Below are 18744 nucleotides of genomic sequence, written 5' to 3' on the forward strand. Positions count from 1 at the left end.
ATTTTCAACAATAGTGTTAGCACGCAAACAAACTTATTTCTAATCAACATTAAAACTCTTATCCATAATTTTAATAGTGAGCAATAATAACCCTTTTACTGTTTTTAATGTCACACACTCCATCATTAAAAAAACAATGAGTAACCAGGTTCAATTAGTTGTCCTATACTGACAAGATTTCCATTAATTTCAGGTACATAAAGTATATTTTTGAGAGATTTTATACCTGATAAAGTTTCTACTTCAACCGTTCCTTTTCCCTCAGCCTTCAAATAGTTTTCATTATCAATTTTGACTCTAGACATTATTTTAATACTGGTGTCTGTGCTGAAAAGCTTGAAGATTCCATTTTCAAACCCCACTAATCTCTTGTGTTTCAATCATAACTCTTCAAAGATCAAGGTGGGCTCTTCAAATGGTATTTAGAGAAATTAGCTTAATCAAATAACAAAGGGCATAACAAGAACTTCTAGGTTACTGTCATCCCTTAAATTTATTTATAGACAAAATCAAAGATTACAAGATCTTTATCATAAAGAAAAGGAATCATAACAGCCATAATTCCCTTCATCTAAGGGATTACATAACTACATAGGCTTATTCTAAGTTAAACAAATATCTAGCTAAACTCAAGTCTAAAAAACAGAACATAAAGAAAATACCATAACATATAGATAAATATGGCTAAAAACTAGCTGATAACAACCTGTGCCTCCATTTCAACAATTTTCTCCCTTGCTGTTGGCTCCGATCCTAACCCTATGTATATGAATTTGGAAAATAATCATGTCCATTTAAACTCTGATTCAGATGAAGCTTCACCACATTCTGCTTCAGACATCTACTGGTGGATTGTCACAGACACATCAAGTTAATGAAGAGCAATGTTCCTATTCGATTGATTTGGAATTGAAAGTGCATGAAGAAGACATCGGGAAAGATTTGTTGCACAGAGAATCTGATGATGGCCTTCTTAACTACTTGGATGAGGAAAAATATGATTTGGTTTGTGAGGGTGGTGTTATTTTTACCCTTGGCTAAGGATGATCCCAAAGTCTTCGATGTGGTTAAGACTGTTGAAGATGGTAGCTGGACACTGAATCACAAATCAAATTGGTCTGCTTCATACAAAAAAATAATACAGATTCATAGCTGTACACTGAGTGCTAAATTATTTTAGGTTTAAAAAAGCTTTCAATATGACAACAAATCTAAAAAAAATTCAACTCAATCCATCATTATTTTCACTCTTAATTTCTTCTCAAAAACACACTAGTGTTTGATGAGCTCCTATCATCATCAGTTCCTTCCTCTTCATGCAGCATTCGTACACCAACCCTCTTTATTTGAACAACCGTATCATCTGTAAACACTGAAACACTGAATTTATCACTGTTATCAAACGCAGGATCATTGGACCCAAATTTCCAATAGCTTAGCCATAACAATTCAGATTTTTCGGCCGAAAATTCTATCGGAAAAATCGAGAGGTAAAAAACCCAGACTCTACCCTTGGTATTGTTCCTGATTTCAAGATAAACATGAAGATACGGATTGGATACTGGCGTAGCAGAAAAACATGTGAATAGATTAAAGCCGCATATCCGGTGTGTACCACGTGAGGATATTTTGAATGACAAATGCTCTTCAAACTCTTTCTGAATTAGCCCTTCCTCCTCATAAAACCCCAACATCTCATTTTCATCATATTCAAGGACAGCATTGAATCTGTTGACCTGAAGTTCTATCTGTTCCATCAAAGCAGAAATTACAAAATGAGCAAAGGGAAAATTTTCTAAATATCGAAGAAGTACAAAAATGTAGAGTTGAAACACAGTAAAATGGGCGAGGGAGGACCTGAAATCAAATTACCAATCAAATTACCAATATTACAAGTGAACTTGTCTGAAAAGGATATATGTAGAAGCAAAAAAGAATTACCAATCAAATTTTACCATGTATTATTTTTTATTTTATTTTTATATAAAAAGATGAAATAAAACAAATAAAATAACATAAAAAATAAATCATTACATATATTTTGGTATTGACACATAAAATAATATATTTCATAAATTATATTATTAATGTTTGGTGTCTTACAAGTGCTAATGCCTAATGGTAAGAGGTTTATTGAGTGGGGGTTCTATAAGAATGGAGGTTCCATGGTGTGATAGTAATAGGATTCTGTTGTCAAAAGACTATGTGAGGTTTCCCGTTCAGTTGGCTCATCGGAAAATTGGAAGAGAACTCGAGCGTTTTTTAGTTGTTTAAGAGAAAACAGCAAATGAGTTTGTGGAGTTCACCGTCTTGGAAAATGGTGAGCAGCAACAAGGTAACAAGTAAGATAAGATATTTAATATATTTTATTATAAATACAAGATTTTATAAAATAAAAATCAATTAATAAGATAATAACATATTACAACGGAAAAAAAGTGAAAGCCACTACAAATATTTATAAATAAAAAGATCTCATGCTATACAAAGAAAGAAGGAAGATTACTAGAGATACAAAACTATTTTCCTGATAAGCTTTTCAAAAAAAAAGAAAAAAAAATTTCAAAAGCTTTCCACCTTTGTTGTTGAATTTTAATTCTATCTTTTAATTTGATAATTTTCAATCAAATTAATTTTAAAATTTTTAATTTTGATGATTATTATATTTTAATATAATCAAATTAATTTTTAAATAAAATAAAATAAAATATATTCAAATTATAGAATCCTCTTAATTATATTTTCAAGACATATCCACTTTTTTTATTATTACAAATGAACTTGTCTGGAAAGGATATATGTAGAAGCAAAAAAGAATTACCAATTAAATTTTACCATGTATTATTTTTTATTTTTATTTTTATATAAAATAGATAAAATAACATAAAAAATGAATCATTACATTATTTAGGTATTGACACATAAAATAATATATTTCATATATCTTATTATAAATCCAAGATTTTATAAATAAAAATCAATTAATAAAATAATCCAGCGTTTCATTCAAGAACAAAACATATAGATGTTCAGTATCACTTTGTTCGCGAAGTGGTGGAAGATGGAAGTGTGGATTTTCAGAAGGTTCACACAAATGAAAACCCAGCAGATGCTTTAACCAAACCAGTCAACACTGATAAGTATATATGGTGCAGATCCTCTTGTGGCCTAGCAGAAACGTAAGCAACATGAAGATGACAAGTATTGAAAGGATAGAAGAATTACAAATGATGAAGTGTGAAGACTTGATTCAATCATCAAAGTCTTCAAGTGGGAGAATGTGAAGCTAGCCACCAAACCAGCCACCTAGTCAACAATGGTGGGAGTCAACAATGGTGGTGAAGCCATCCTTCCTTAGTCACAAATTGTAGGCACCAAACTTGTGCCACTTGCCTTACCCCTTGTATTTGCATGGATGTTTGCCTATAAATAGGCAATGCATCCAAGCATTGTAAACACACCACAAGAGAGAAACAAGAGAGGAAGAGAAGAGTGAGAGAGGGAAAGTAATCCCACAAAATTGTGAGGTATTTGTGAGAAGAGTAAGTGAGGTGTTTTCTCCTAGTAATAGAGAGATTCTTAGTTGTTCTCCTATTAGTTGAGAGAGGTTGTAATTCCCACAGTACTAGTAAAATCCTTCTATACTTGCCCGTGGACGTAGCCTAATTGGGTGAACCACGTAAATTCTTGTGTGTCTCATTTCTCATTTTATCCTATTCTTTGCCTTTTATCTTGTCGGGTTTGCATGCCAGTATCCTAACACTACAGTCCAATGGTTTGGATTTGCAAGTCTTTGCAGTGAATAGCAAAAGGACACATCTAACAAACCCAAATGGGATGGAAGCTCTGGGAGTGCCTCAAGCATTTTGCAATTTCTTAAATATAGGTATCTGAGTTGACCAAGACCCTTGATGCTTTCTGGAAAAGAACGAATTGTTGTTCCACTTAAATCTAGACTCTCCAAGAAGCGTGGCAGTGAAAACAAGGTAAATCTCAACATTTTCCTCGCTGAAAACCTAGAGGGAAAGAATAGCTTCAATGGAAGAGATGTAATGTACGATGCACTTGCAACAATTCCATCACTTTGAAGCAAGTTGCGCCCCTGATGATGCTCTAACTCCATATTCAAGATGTAAAGATTTGAGCAACCATCTAAAACCAGCTCTTGAAGTAAATTCAATCTACTCATTTCTTCTGGAAGCTCCATAAGACCTAAACAATTTCTTAGATTTAAGATCAACAGTCTTTGTAAATCACCAATAGAATTGTGAATTTGAACCAAACTGATGCAGTCTTCAAGTATTAGCTTTTCAATGGCTGGGAGACCCGACAAGTCAGGGGTTCTAATGAGATCACGAGAGTGACGGAGATCAAGAACTTTCAATTTTGGAAGAAACTGTGACAATAAATGAATTTAGTTGTTATCAATTGAAAAGGAGAGACATAGCTATAGAAACTGTGACAATACATGAATTTAGTTTATACATACCAGTTTGCCTTTCCAAGCATCAACTAGACAACTTCTGGATAGATCAAGAACCACAAGCTTCTCCAAGCATACGTGATTTGGTATGGATCTCGAAGACAATCCATGCCAACATAACCATATCAAATTCTTGGGAAAGTGCTCAAAACTTCCATGAAAATTAGTGTAGTTTAGTTGGAGAAATTTTACATCTGTCATCTTTCTAAAAGCATCCGCGCTGAGGATAGGAAACAAACTTGTTTGTAATTTTTCCCTATAAAAAAAATCAGAAAGCCATTGTTGAAAGGAGTTAAGCCTGCGGCGCTTTCGGCTTACCATTAAATCAGTACAAACAACTTTTGCATAATTATCTTCCATTAATGCATGCATATCAATAGTAAGGCCACGCAATTTTTCAGCATCCTGCATAATAATATTAAAAGTATATGAGAAAGGAGAGTAAATGAAAGAACATGTCAAGGCACCACAAACCATTTAAGTAGACATATAAAAACATTGAGCTACTTACAGTAGTTCCTTTCAAAACAGTAAAAGCATCCTCGTGACGCCATATTCTTTGACATTTGGGGGATTCTTGACGAGCAATTTCTCTTCCCATATCTCTTACTAGTTGATGCATCCACAACCTTTTATCATTGTTGATTTCAACAAGACATCTATCGATGAGATTGTCAATCCCAAATCTTGCACCTTTATCGAGCCCATCCAGTATCCTGACTGCATCATCCACATCCATTCCATTGAAGAAACATGCGATATCAAGGAATAAGTTCTTCAGACAATCACCATCAAGAAAGTTGTAACTTATTCGAAGAACCTTTTGAACTTTAAAATTAGGAATCACTTCCAATTGTTGTAATGCGCTTTCCCATATTTCTCTTCCTTTTCCGGACAATGAGGAGCCAATAACTTGAAGAGCTAATGGAAGTCCATTACAATGATGTACTATTCTCCAAGAGTCTTCTACAAAATCTTTAACTGGGTAAGCTCTTCCAAAGGCATTCCAACTGAAAAGCTCAAGCGATTTTTTGTTATCTAAAGGTTTGACTTGGAATTTGACACACTTGGTATCAATAGCTGAAGACAGACCCTTATTTCTGGTTGTTACAATGATTTTACTTCCTCTACAAAGCCAATTTTGCATGCCAAGATGTTATTGAATTGGTCCCTTTTGTCCACATCATCTAGAACAATAAGAGTTCTTCTGCAACATAAAGCATCCTTAATCTTCAGAATTCCTTCATCTTCATCATTTATCTCATCAACAGTCTTTTTTAGGATGTCGGAAAGAAGTTGCCTCGGTAGGCAAACTATATGCTTTGATCTAAAGTTTGACAGGAAGCTCTTTCCTTCAAATTTATAAAAGTTCTGGTTAAAAACACTCTTAGCTATGGCTGTCTTTCCAACTCCGCCAATTCCATAGAGTAAAGCAATGTCAACACCATGGGATCCATCTTGCAACCATGAGTTGATATATTGTACCAGAGGATCTCTTCCATTGAAATGAAGGGGGACATGAAATATTTTTTGATCCAAATGCTTTGAGACATTCTCCACAATAGATTGGACAAAGTGTGCCTCGTAACTACATCAAAACGTAAAGTACAATTTACGATAATTGCTAGTCTCTCTATAAAGGATAAAAATAGACATCATTTAGCTAAGAAATTAAAGCAGGTTGCATGTCAATGATTGATAGTTAAATTTGTAGGTGCGTTATCACCACCTACTAAAACCAAATCATGTTTGGAAAAAAAAAAACAAACAAAAAAAAAAGAAATTATAAGTATTTTTTTTTCTTTTATGTTTTTCTTATCGGTCTTCCTTTAAATACTTAACTGAAAGAAATTAAGAGTTCACGACCAGCACTCTAGTCTTATGCTTTGTGTAGTTTCATCAAGATATGCAACTTACCCATCTCTTAAATCCATTCCAGCTAAATCTGCAACTTCCTTCAAAACAATCCTCCACCCATTCACCCGCTCTATCTCCTCCTTGAAGCGCTTTTCTTGTTCCACAAATGCTGCAGCGAAGCTCCCTGTTTGATTTCTGACTTCAGATGGATTCACATGGTAGAATACCGGCAAAACTATGGAGCCGGCATGCAGTCCTCTTGTGTTCCATGATCTTCACAAGTTCATCGAGGCACCATCTCGACCGAGCATAGTCTTTGGAGAACACGATTATCGATATTTTCGATTCTTGTATTGCCTTCTGGAGCTCCAACTCTATATTCTCTCCTCTCCGAATCTCGTCATCATCTCTAAATGTGTGAAACCCTGCTTGAACCAGGGCCCAGTAGAGGTGATCGGTAAAGTTCTTGCGGGTGTCTTCACCTCTAAAACTCAAGAACACTTGATATTTACAATTAGAAAACCGAGAAGAGTAGGATTCTTGATATTTCTCAGCAGCCATTTCGAGTCTAGCAAAGATAAGACTTTACAAAGATCTGGACAAAAAAAAAAGGAATTCCAGGATTAAAGTCGATAGTTCAAGATCGACAGCACACCAATAAGCTGAAGTGTTCATATATTATTATCTTACTTTGTCTGTAAGACAATTTTCAAGTTATTTCCCAGCAATCAACTCCTCCATGCCCTTTCAGAAAAATATGTGTACATATTAGGGGTGTTCACGGTCCGGTTTTAACATAAAAATTCAACCGAACCGGAAAATATCATTTCTTGTTAATATAACCCGAACTGAACCGAAAACCGGTTCAAACCGAACCGGTTTTGTTCGGTTCGGATCGGTTTTTTAGCCTTAGAAACCAGAAAAACCAAAACTAATAAAATAAAAGAAAACTTTTGGGGAAGAGGGAAGGGGGAGGGTGAGTGGGGTGAAATGTTTTGGGGAAAAGGGAAGGGGGAGGGTGAGTGGGGTGAAATGTTTTGGGGAAAAGGGAAGGGAGAGGGTGAGTGGGGTGAAATGTATTGGAGGGGGGCCGACAAATTAAATTATTGAAATAAGTTAATTAAATTGTTGAAATGCGTTTCAAAGGGGAGGGAGGTTCGGTTTAGTCCGGTTCAATCGGTTTAAGCTTTTTAAAACCGGAACCGAACCGGACCGAATGGTTTTTTTTAAATTTTTAATCGGTTTATTCGGTTTTTTTATCGGTTCGGTTTTTTCAGTTAATTTTTTCTCGGTTTTCTCGGTTTAATCGGTTGGTCGGTTTTTTTGAACACCCCTAGTACATATGATAAATCTCTATGCTGAACCACCAAAATCGGTTGATGAGATCATCAATAATTAGTTTCTAACAGTGAATTAATCTAAGTGATTCTCAGTTACAGCAGAGTTACATTCCACAATATAACATAATACTAAAAGACATAAGAGAGAGAGAGTACCTGCAATCTTCACTTTCCCTTCGCTGATGTTCTCTTGTTAGTTCATCAATTTTCTGCTTTTAAGTCAGCCTTACAAGTCTCTGTGGTATGGGCCATTTCCGCGTTAGGACCTGTTTACTGGGGCCTGTAATTCTTGTTAGAATTACCAAAAGGGACATTAGACACACACAAAACACATGATCCCTCTCATCAACTCACACGGTTCTTCTTGAAAGACTAGCAAGAATTATAGAGATGAACAAGAAGCAGAATAGAAGTAGAGAAATATACTGCTGTAATGCAGAGGAAGAAGAAGAAAATGTCTATATGTTTTATTCACTTGTTACGTTCCCAGCACTATTACATTCATTTATATACTGCTGTAGATGAAAAGCTTGGTTACGTTTTCTACTCAGCTGTAACAGAATGCATTAACTGCCTTACCATATTAACAAACTTTGTTAACCATTATATTCTCTATTCTCTTTGACAGGTGGCTGAAGCAGAGTGGCTGAAGCTGAGGTGGTTAAAGCTGAGGTGGCTGAGGCAGAGCATTTGATATCTTGACATTCCCCCGCAATCATATGCTTGGAGGAACCAAGCATAAGATTGAAACAGTGACGCCGAAATAAAGGAGTGGAAAGACCTTTAGTGAGAATATCAGCAAATTGATCAGCGGAAGAGACATGTTGAACCAACAAATCACCTTTGATAACACGTTCGCGAACAAAATGATAATCAATTTGGAGATGCTTCATTCTGGAATGGAAAACAGGATTGGAAGCAAGGGAAATAGCAGAGATATTATCACAATGAATGATCGGAGGGATATGTAAAGGAATGTGAACGTCACAGAGAAGCTGGCGAATCCAAGCAAGTTCAGCAGCAACAATCGCAAGAGCGCGATACTCAGCTTCAGTAGAGGAGCGAGAAACAGTATGTTGTTTCTTAGAAGCCCAAGAAATAGGACTAGAGCCGAGGAAGACAATAGAGCCAGAGACAGAACGACGATCATTGGGATCACCGGCCCAGTCAGCATCACTATAAGCTTGGAGATGAAGAGGACCAGCCTGAAAATGAAGACCAACATCAAGGGTACCTTTAAGATACCGCAATATCCGTTTGACAGCAACAACATGAGAATGCATGGGATTATGCATAAATTGGCAAGCCTGGTTGACAGAGAAGGCAATATCAGGCCTGGTGAACGTGAGATACTGCAAGGCACCAACAATACTGCGATACTGTTGAGGATGAGAGTAGGGCTGTCCATCATCCTTGAGCAAATGATGATGAGGAAGACAAGGAGTATCACAAGATTTAGAATGCTGTAAAATCAACTCTACTAAGTAAGTCAGTGATGTAACTCGTCTGGGACACAAAACAAACCGGAAGGGAGATATGTGATCTGCAATCCCAAAAAATAATGCAACCTGCCGAGATCCTTCATATCAAATTCTTGAGTCAAGGCAGCAATGACTGAAGAAAGAAGAGAAGCATGACTACCAGTAAGGATGATATCATCAACATAGAGTAGCAAAATCACAACACCAAGAGAAGAATGCTGAACAAACAAAGATGGATCGGCAGAAGATGCTTGAAATCCCAAACTTGGTAAAAAACTGGTGAAGCGTTCATTCCAGGCACGAGGAGCCTGTTTAAGGCCATATAACGATTTCTTGAGTCTGCAAACAAAGTCAGAAGGATGAAGCTTACTCACAAAACCTGGGGGCTGAGCCATATAAACCTCCTCATGCAGAAGACCATGCAAAAAGGCATTGGTAACGTCAAGTTGTCGTAAAGACCAGTTAAACTGAGCAGCAAGAGCAAGGACCAAACGAACCGTAGTAGGTTTCACGACAGGACTAAAGGTTTCATGATAGTCAATTCCTTCCTCTTGACTGAAACCCTTGGCCACCAACCGAGCTTTATGCCTAGCGATAGAACCATCTGCATTCTTTTTTTTATTCGGTAGACCCATTTACAGCCAACAAGATTTTTGCTAGGTGGAAGAGGCACCAAGTCCCAAGTACTTTGGGCATGAAGAGCATCAAGCTCCTCTCGCATAGCAGACTGCCATTCAGGAATGGTGGAAGCAGCCTTGAAGGAATGGGGTTCAACCTGAGAAGAAGCAACAAACTGGACAGAGGCAGAGTAAGCCTTTCTTTTGGAGATACCATTCTTAGACCTGGTCGTCATGGGATGAAGATTTAGTGGGGAAAGAGGTAAGACCACACATAGATTCTCAGGCTGGAAGTCAGGATCAACAGGGAGAGGAGACTGTGTAGGTGACAGAGTGGGCTGAGGTGGAGACAATGTAGGCTGTGAGGAGGAACTGGGAGATAATGGAGGCTGAGATGCAGCCACTTGAGGAGGAGGAGAAATAAGAGGGAACATAGTGGGATGTAGACAAGGGAATGAGGAAGTGGAAGGGGATACAGGAAGCACATGAGAGTAAGGAAACATAGATTCATCAAATAGAACATGTCTAGTGACAAAGAAACGATTTGTGCGAATAGAAAAACAAATATACCCCTTATACTGACCTGCATACCCCAGAAAAATACAAGTGGAAGTCTTGGGCTGAAGCTTGTTAGAATTATAAGGCTTGAGTAAAGGAAAACAAGCACAACCAAAAATTCGCAAATGATGAACAACGGGTGGAGAGCCATATAGCAGGAAATATGGTGAGTTGTGTTGAAGAATTTGACAGGGCATTCTATTAATCAAATAAATGGAAGTAGCACAAGCATGAAACCAAAATTTTAGAGGTAAATGGGCAGTTTGTAATAAAGTAATGGCTGTTTCTAAAATATGTCGATGTTTGCGCTCAGCAAGGCCATTTTGTTCCGGAGTATAGGGACAAGACATTTGATGGATAATACCCTTGGTAAGGAGGTAATGTTTGAATTTATTACTAAGATACTCACCACCCCCATCACTCTGAAAGACTCGAAGAGTAGCAGAGAATTGAGTAACTAAGAAGGTATGAAAGGAAACAAAAATGGAATAAGCCTCTCCTTTATTAATCATTGGAAAAATCCAAGTAAATCGAGTACATTCATCAATGAAGCTAACATAATATCTGAAACCTTCAATAGATACAGTGGGAGAAGGCCCCCAAACATCACTATGAATGACCTCTAAAGGTTTAACAGATTTAACTGCCGGATAAGGAAAAGGAAGTTTGGCAAGTTTACCTTCTAAACAAGTGGTACAAACAAATTTGGATGTGTCTGAGGTGAAAGGAATCTGGGATTGTTTTAACAGAGTAGAGGTGACTGTGTTTGAAGGATGACCAAGACGCTTGTGCCAAAGACTTGTGTGGACCTGTTTACCAAGATAACAAACTGGATTATGTGGAAAGAAAGACTGCGAAGGAAATGAAAAAGAAAAAGGAATAGGATATAACCCAGCTCTACACAGTCCCTTGAGGAGGACATTCCCCGTGATTTTGTCCTGAATCCAAAAACCAAAAGCATCACAAATAAAACGGCAGTTGTTATCTTTGCACAGCTTATGAACCGATAACAAGTGTTGAGAGAGTTTTGGCACATGCAAAAACTTGCTTTAATTGTAAGGAGCAATGAGGGACATCCAGAATAGAAGAACCAATATTAGAGATGGTCAAACCTGAACCTCCAGCTGTGGTAACAGTATCAGCTCCTGAGAAAGGTACAGCCAGATTAAGTTGAGCCAAATCAGAGGTCATATGTGTGGTGGCGCCAGTATCAGCCACCCAAAATTGTTCTGGAGGAGAAGCAGGTGGAAACGCAGCATGCATAGCACTAAGATTACTGGAGGGAGGCCGACCTTGATAGCTGAAATTACCTCGATGGTAACACTGAACAGCAGTGTGCCCAAATTTCCAACAAATTTGACATTGAATGGAAGTGGCAGGATTAGGAGGCAGAGTGTGACGCTGATAACAATCAGCAGCTACATGACCTTTCTTAGTGCAAATTTGACATGTAGAAATGTCAATGCCAGGACCAAGAAGACCAGGGTGAGATGTAGGTGGAACCTGATAAGGACGTGGGCTGAACTGATACTGATTACGTCCTCTGCCACGTCCTTTAAAGTGAGACCCCCGAGTGCCAAAATATCCACCATTGGAACCATGAAATCCACTATTATGACCATTAAATCCTCCATTGAAGCCAGGAGGAGGAGCAGACTTGGAGTTAGAAGGATGAGAATGAAGGCTACCTTCATCAAGAGCAAGAGCTTTGCCAGGAGATCCCTGATGTTGAGCCATCATTGCAGGAACAAATGAAGCAGCAGAATAAGTTTGCTCAAGAGTAGCTTCTTCAGCCAGCAATTGAGACCGAAAATCTTTAAGAGATAACACATTGTCTCTGCCACGAACCATACACCGAAAGGTGTTATAATCAGAAGGAAGACCATTGAGAGCCAAGATGACAATGTCATCATCTTCAAAATAAACCCCTGCTGCAGAAAGATGATCCCGAGCATCCTTGATTTTCTGCAAATATTGAGTCACAGTATCGGAGCCCTTCTTGATGGTTTGAAGCTCACTTTTCATCTGAAATATTCGTGCCTTGGAAATTGTGGAAAATCTATCCTTCAGTTGAATCCACATGTCATGAGAGCTAACACATCCAATAACGTAGGAGATTGCAGTTGAAGAGAGAGTAGCAATAATCAACTGCATCAATGCCCGGTCATGCATTTTCCAAATTTTGTAATCATCAGTTTCAGCACCTTCAACATCAGAAGCTGTATCAAACCGATGTGGACACTTTGTTGATCCATCAACAAATCCTGAAATACCATGACTCTCCAGTAGAATTTGCATTTGAAAGTTCCAGATGAGGTAATTTGTGTCATCCAATTTAACGGTTACTGCTGTTGAAACTGTAGGAAGTAAAGAGGTAATGGAGATTGGAGAATCTGTAGTTGAGAAGTTGTTATCATTTTTGAAGTTCAAACGACTGAGATTAGGTAATGAGGAGGAAGAGAATCACAGAAATCACAGGTTGAGAAGAGTGTTTGAAGAGAATTCTTTCAGTTTGACAATATATCAAACAGCTTATAGGCAGATCATTGTTATTGATTTTTTTTGATTGAATATGGCGATAATAACACCAGAAACAGAGATTAGAGACAGAGAAATCACAAGCTCACAAGATACTAACAATCCTAATGCTCTGATACCATGAAAGACTAGCAAGAATTATAGAGATGAACAAGAAGCAGAATAGAAGTAGAGAAATATACTGCTGTAATGCAGAGGAAGAAGAAGAAAATGTCTATATGTTTTATTCACTTGTTACGTTCCCAGCACTATTACATTCATTTATATACTGCTGTAGATGAAAAGCTTGGTTACGTTTTCTACTCAGCTGTAACAGAATGCATTAACTGCCTTACCATATTAACAAACTTTGTTAACCATTATATTCTCTATTCTCTTTGACAGGTGGCTGAAGCAGAGTGGCTGAAGCTGAGGTGGTTAAAGCTGAGGTGGCTGAGGCAGAGCATTTGATATCTTGACACTTCTTCCTTCACCCACCAGTAAGAAAAAGGCACGTGCAGGATCAAGGCTCTTCATATCTGACTTGGAAAGTTTATTAGCCTGTAATTTTGCATCATTTGAATTGATTCTAGCCTTTTCTTTCTGTTGAAAGTAAAGTAGATATAAGAAGAATTACTCGGAAAAACAAAGCAATTCCATAGGTGAAAACATGTCAGACTTGATTATATTGGCAAAGAGTTGCTAGTGGGCACTCCGTATAGAATGCTGGCGATGATCATGTTGGAAATGCAGAGTGTTTAACTGAGAGTCCTGTCTTGAACTCTGAGGCTGAGAAACATCAGTTGGTTTCTTCAAACTGGGACAACAACTACTAAAGAAGTATGCAAAACTGGGGAAAGACATACTGAAGAATTTTGGATGGTTAGATCTCGGGAGGAAGGTTTATCCTCGGGAGGATGGATTGCATATTCGACTTCCTATCACTGAAAAGTTCTCTGTGGTGATTCTGATAAAGCAGGGTCACGATGGGGATGGATTACATGCTGAAGAGGGATGATAATGAGAAATATACCTGTTGAGATTATTCAGCCTGACTAGCTTTTCTCTACATTTAGACCACCTGGGGGTTATGGTTGTGTTTCCAGCAACATCCTTCAAGAATGCTCGATTGGGGAGGAGCTTGGACCTATTGTAGCCAGATCACCTAGGACTCGCCGCATAATTGCTCGCCATGTATATTTAAGGGTTCATTCAATTAGATCCCTCCAAAAATTTGCTAATTTTATTTACGACCCATGTCTTACTAGTTTAACTTTATACTCACCCTCATGTTTTTGATCCATTCAAATAGAAAAACTAGAAAAGCCTCATAATATTTAATAGCAAAATAGAAATAGAAAAAAAAAATAACTAAAAAAAATATTTATTTCCCTAAAAATATCTCATATCAGTTTTCTCATGTTGGAAGAAACTTGTCTTCAAGTTCGGACCTTAGTCATCAATCATCCTCCACAAATATTTTTTATGTATGGGTCAGCATATAATAGATCCCTAACACAATAATTTTATGTTAGCCAACTCATCTTGGATCCTTATCACAACAATAATGCACGAGTTGTCTCGTTGTAAATCTCTTACACAACATTTTTGTATGAATCACATTGTCATAAATCCTACTACCAGAATTCTCAATAACAATTAACGCTAATAGAAATAACACATTATTTCCTGAACATCTTTTTCTCTAAAAGGAACTTTAGCGCGCGAGCACGACATAAGTACATCATGTTCTGCAACCTCTTTAGGCCATAGTTATTCATTAGCATGCAACAACTAACCACCAAGAATCATTGATCTCTTAGAGTGAATGATAACGAGGTTTGTTACAAGTCGACACTTTTAAAGACCAAGAATATCATAATATAGGAAAAGATCTAAAATATTTAATTTTTATTCATCCAAGTATCTACTTTCTAAAAACTATTACAACCCTTTATATAGAAATACAAAAAAAAAAAAAAAAACTTATTAATATTGAATAGAAAAATAAAATAAAAATTCCATTCAAATAGAAAAACTAGAAAAACCTAAAATATTGAATTGGAAAATAAAAATATAAAATCAAATAAGAAAAATTTCTTCTCCTAAACAAATCATGCATTAGTCTCCCTTGATTTTAAAAAAATTGTACTCGAGTTCAGACCTCAGTCAAGAAGCTTCCTCCATGAATATCCTTTGTGTGTGGATCACCATATCATGACCCTCTAAGACTTTTTATATATGGGTCATTCTATCATGTATCCCTAACACAAAACCTTGTGTGAGTTTCCCCATCATTAATCTATCCATCAGGATTTCAAATAACAACAACTATTGCAAATAAAAATAACACAGTAATTCTTAGACGTCTTTTGCATGAAGGTAATCTTATCATCCCCTCCTACACAACTAGGTCTTATTCTGTAACACACATCAACTAGCCATAAAAAATCATTGAAGTCTGAAACATGTCATCTATGGTCTCCAACCAAAACACCCAAGAATCGATCATGGCTGAGCTACGTGGATGGCTTCCTTGCCTTGCTGGATGGAAGTGCTGTTGGCTTCGGTTTTTCCCTTGTAATGTGTTTGGCTTGGCTATTCCGATGCTAGGCTTCACTGATTCTTGGTTTAAGCATAGCCTCTGGTTTAATTTATTTCCTTGTTGGGTTTTGATGGGCCCTTGGGGCTGGGTTTGGCTGTTGTGTATTGCTGTTGTGGGCTGGGGTTGTGAGTGAGCCTCCTCTCCAGCTGGATCTTCTTATGCATTGCACGGAATTTGTTTCCGGGTGGGTCGATTCTGGGATTTGATCCTCCTAGTAGATCACAACTCCTAGTTTTTTTCTGTATTTCTATTTGTTTATTGCCTGTTAGCTTTGATATGGTTCAAGGGAGCGTGTTCCCTTTGCTTTTCTTGTTATGTTTTGTTCAAGGGAGTTTATTTCCTTTTTCTCGAGATGTAAATCTCCTTATATTGCTGGTTTCCAGCTTGTTTCGCAAGCTTGTTTTGCTCTTTTTGATCTATACAATTCTTACATTTGATAAAAAGAAAAAAAGAATCGATAGGCTCTAATACCAACTAACACAAATGAGAGTGCAGGATACCATGGTTTGTTACTGGTCAAAATTTTCAAAGACCAAGAACACCATAATTATAGGAAGACTTCCATAATTATTCAATTTTTATTCATTTAAGCCTTCATTTGTCAAACCTAGAATTTTTAAACGCAGCTCGGTCCAAGGCCTTGGGTCACCAGGTTGCCTGGGTTAATTTTGATTTTTTTTAAAATCAAAACAACATCATTTTAGTAAGAAAACAGTCAACGGGTTGCAACCGGATTTTTAACCAAGTCTTACTGGGTCATCTCAGGTTTTGACTTTTCCTATTTGTTTTTAAACTCGGCTCGGTTCCAGCCCTGGGTCTCGGACCGGGTTTCAAAACTATGATCAAACCTATTACAATCCTTTATATAGAAATACTAAAAACAAAAACCCCTATCAATGTTAAAAAAAAGAAAATAAATAGAAAAATTATTCTATTCAAATATATTTAGTTGGAGCAACAAAAATATAAAATAAATCTATTTTAGGAACAGTTTTTAAAATAAATTTTTTATTTTTTCAAATATGAGATGCGGGGAGATATGTACTCTTTGTTTCTACTATCTTCTTTTCTCGATAGTAATCAAGCACTATATAACATTGTTATTATATTCTTAGTTTTCTTTTTATTTATTTATACTTTATATAGAAAAAAGTATAAATATATTTAGTTGGAGCAACAAAAATATAAAATAAATCTATTTTAGGAACAGTTTAAAATAAATTTTTTATTTTTTTCAAATATGAGATGCGGGGAGATATGTACTCTTTGTTTCTACTATCTTCTTTTCTCGATAATAATCAAGCACTATATAACATTGTTATTATATTTCTTAGTTTTCTTTTTTTTATTGAGGATTTAAAATGTAAAATATAAAAAAATACATGGTCACTCACACACTCTTGACAATTTTATTTTTGTTCCACATGACTCTGTTTTATACTAGTAAAGTACATGAGAAATTACATGAGAAAGGAAAGTAAATGAAAGAATATGTCAAGGCACCACAAACCATTTAAGTAGACATATAAAAAAATTGAGCTACTTACAGTAGTTCCTTTTAAAATGGTAAAAGCATCCTCGTGACGCCATATTCTTTGATATTTGGGAGATTCTTGACGAGTAATTTCCCTTCCCATATCTCTTACTAGTTGATGCATCCACAACCTTTGATCACTGTTGATTTTAACAAGACATCTATCGATGAGATTGTCAATCCCAAATCTTGCACCTTTATCGAGCCCATCCAGTATCCTAACTGCATCATCCACATCCATTCCATTGAAGAAACATGCGATATCCAGGAATAAGTTCTTCGGATAATCACCATCAAGAAAGTCATAACTCATTCGAAGAACCTTTTGAACTTCAAAATTAGGAATCACTTCCATTTGTTGTAATGCGCTTTCCCATATTTCTCTTCCTTTTCCGGACAATGAGGAGCCAATAACTCGAAGAGCTAATGGAAGTCCATTACAATGACGTACTATTCTCCAAGAGACTTCTACAAAATCTTTAACTGGGTAAGCTTGTCCAAAGGCATTCCAATTGAAAAGCTCAAAAGATTTTTCAATATCTAGCGGTTCGACTTTGCACCGGACCCACTCAATATCATTAGCTGAAAAAAAACCCTTATTTCTGGTTGTAACAATGATTTTACATCCTTTACAAAGCCAATTTTGCACGCCAATGATTTTATTGAATTGGTCCCTTTTGTCCACATCATCTAGAACAATAAGAGTTCTTCTGGAACATAATGCATCTTAATCTTCATAATTCCTTCATCTTCATCATTTATCTCATCAACAGTCTTGTTTAGGATGTCGAAAAGAAGTTGCCTCTGTAGGAAAACTATATCCTTTGACCTAAAATTTGATAGAAAGCTCTTTCCTTCAAATTTATGAGAGTTCTGGTTAAAAACCATCTTAGCTATGGCTGTCTTTCCAACTCCACCAATTCCATAGAGTAAAGCAATGGCAGCACCATGGGCTCCATCTTGCAACCATGAGTTGATATCTTGTACCAGAGGATCTCTTCCAATGAAATGAAGGGGGACATGAAATATTTTCTGATCCAAATTCTTTAAGACCTTCTCCACAATAGATTGGACAAACGGTGCCTCGTACCTACATCAAAAAGTAAAATACAATGTACGATAATTAGTAGTCTCTCTATAAGCAATAGAAATAAACAACATTTAGCTAAGAAATTAAAGCAGGTTGTGTGTCAATGATCTGATAGTTAAAACCAAATGATGATTGGAAAAAAAAAAAAAAAAGCGAAGGAAGCATAAGTATTTTATTTAATTTTTGTTATATGTTTTCTTATCAGTATACTTAACTGAAAGAAATTAAGAGTTCACCACCAGCATTCTAGTCCTTATGCTATGTATAGTTTCATAAAGAGACACAACTTACCCATCTCCTAAAACCATTCCAGCTAAATCAGCCACTTCCTTTAAAGCAATCCTCCACCCATTCACCCGCTCCATCTCCTCGTTGAAGCTCTTTTCATGTTCCACAAATGCTGCAGCGAAGCTCCCTGTTTGACGTCCGACTTGGGATGGATCCACATCATAGAATACTGGCAAAACTATGCAGTCAGCATTCCTCTTACGTTCCATGATCATTACAAGTTCATCGAGGCACCATCTCGGCGAAGCATAGTCTTTGGAGAACACGATTATCGATATTTTTGATTGTTGTATTGCTTTCTGGAGCTTGAAATCTATATTCTCTCCTCTCCGAATTTCATTATCATCTCTAAATGTGTGAATCCCTACTTGAAC

At 36.7% G+C, this 18744-nt stretch overlaps 1 pseudogene; it reads right to left on the reverse strand.

Moving 5' to 3' along the window:
* Positions 1–380: 380 nt before the first annotated feature.
* On the reverse strand, positions 381–7048 carry LOC118039689 (disease resistance protein RUN1-like; annotated as a pseudogene).
* Between the last annotated feature and the right edge of the window lie 11696 nt (positions 7049–18744).

Source organism: Populus alba, chromosome 11 (genome assembly GCF_005239225.2).
Source record: "Populus alba chromosome 11, ASM523922v2, whole genome shotgun sequence".
NCBI classification, from domain to species: domain Eukaryota; kingdom Viridiplantae; phylum Streptophyta; class Magnoliopsida; order Malpighiales; family Salicaceae; genus Populus; species Populus alba.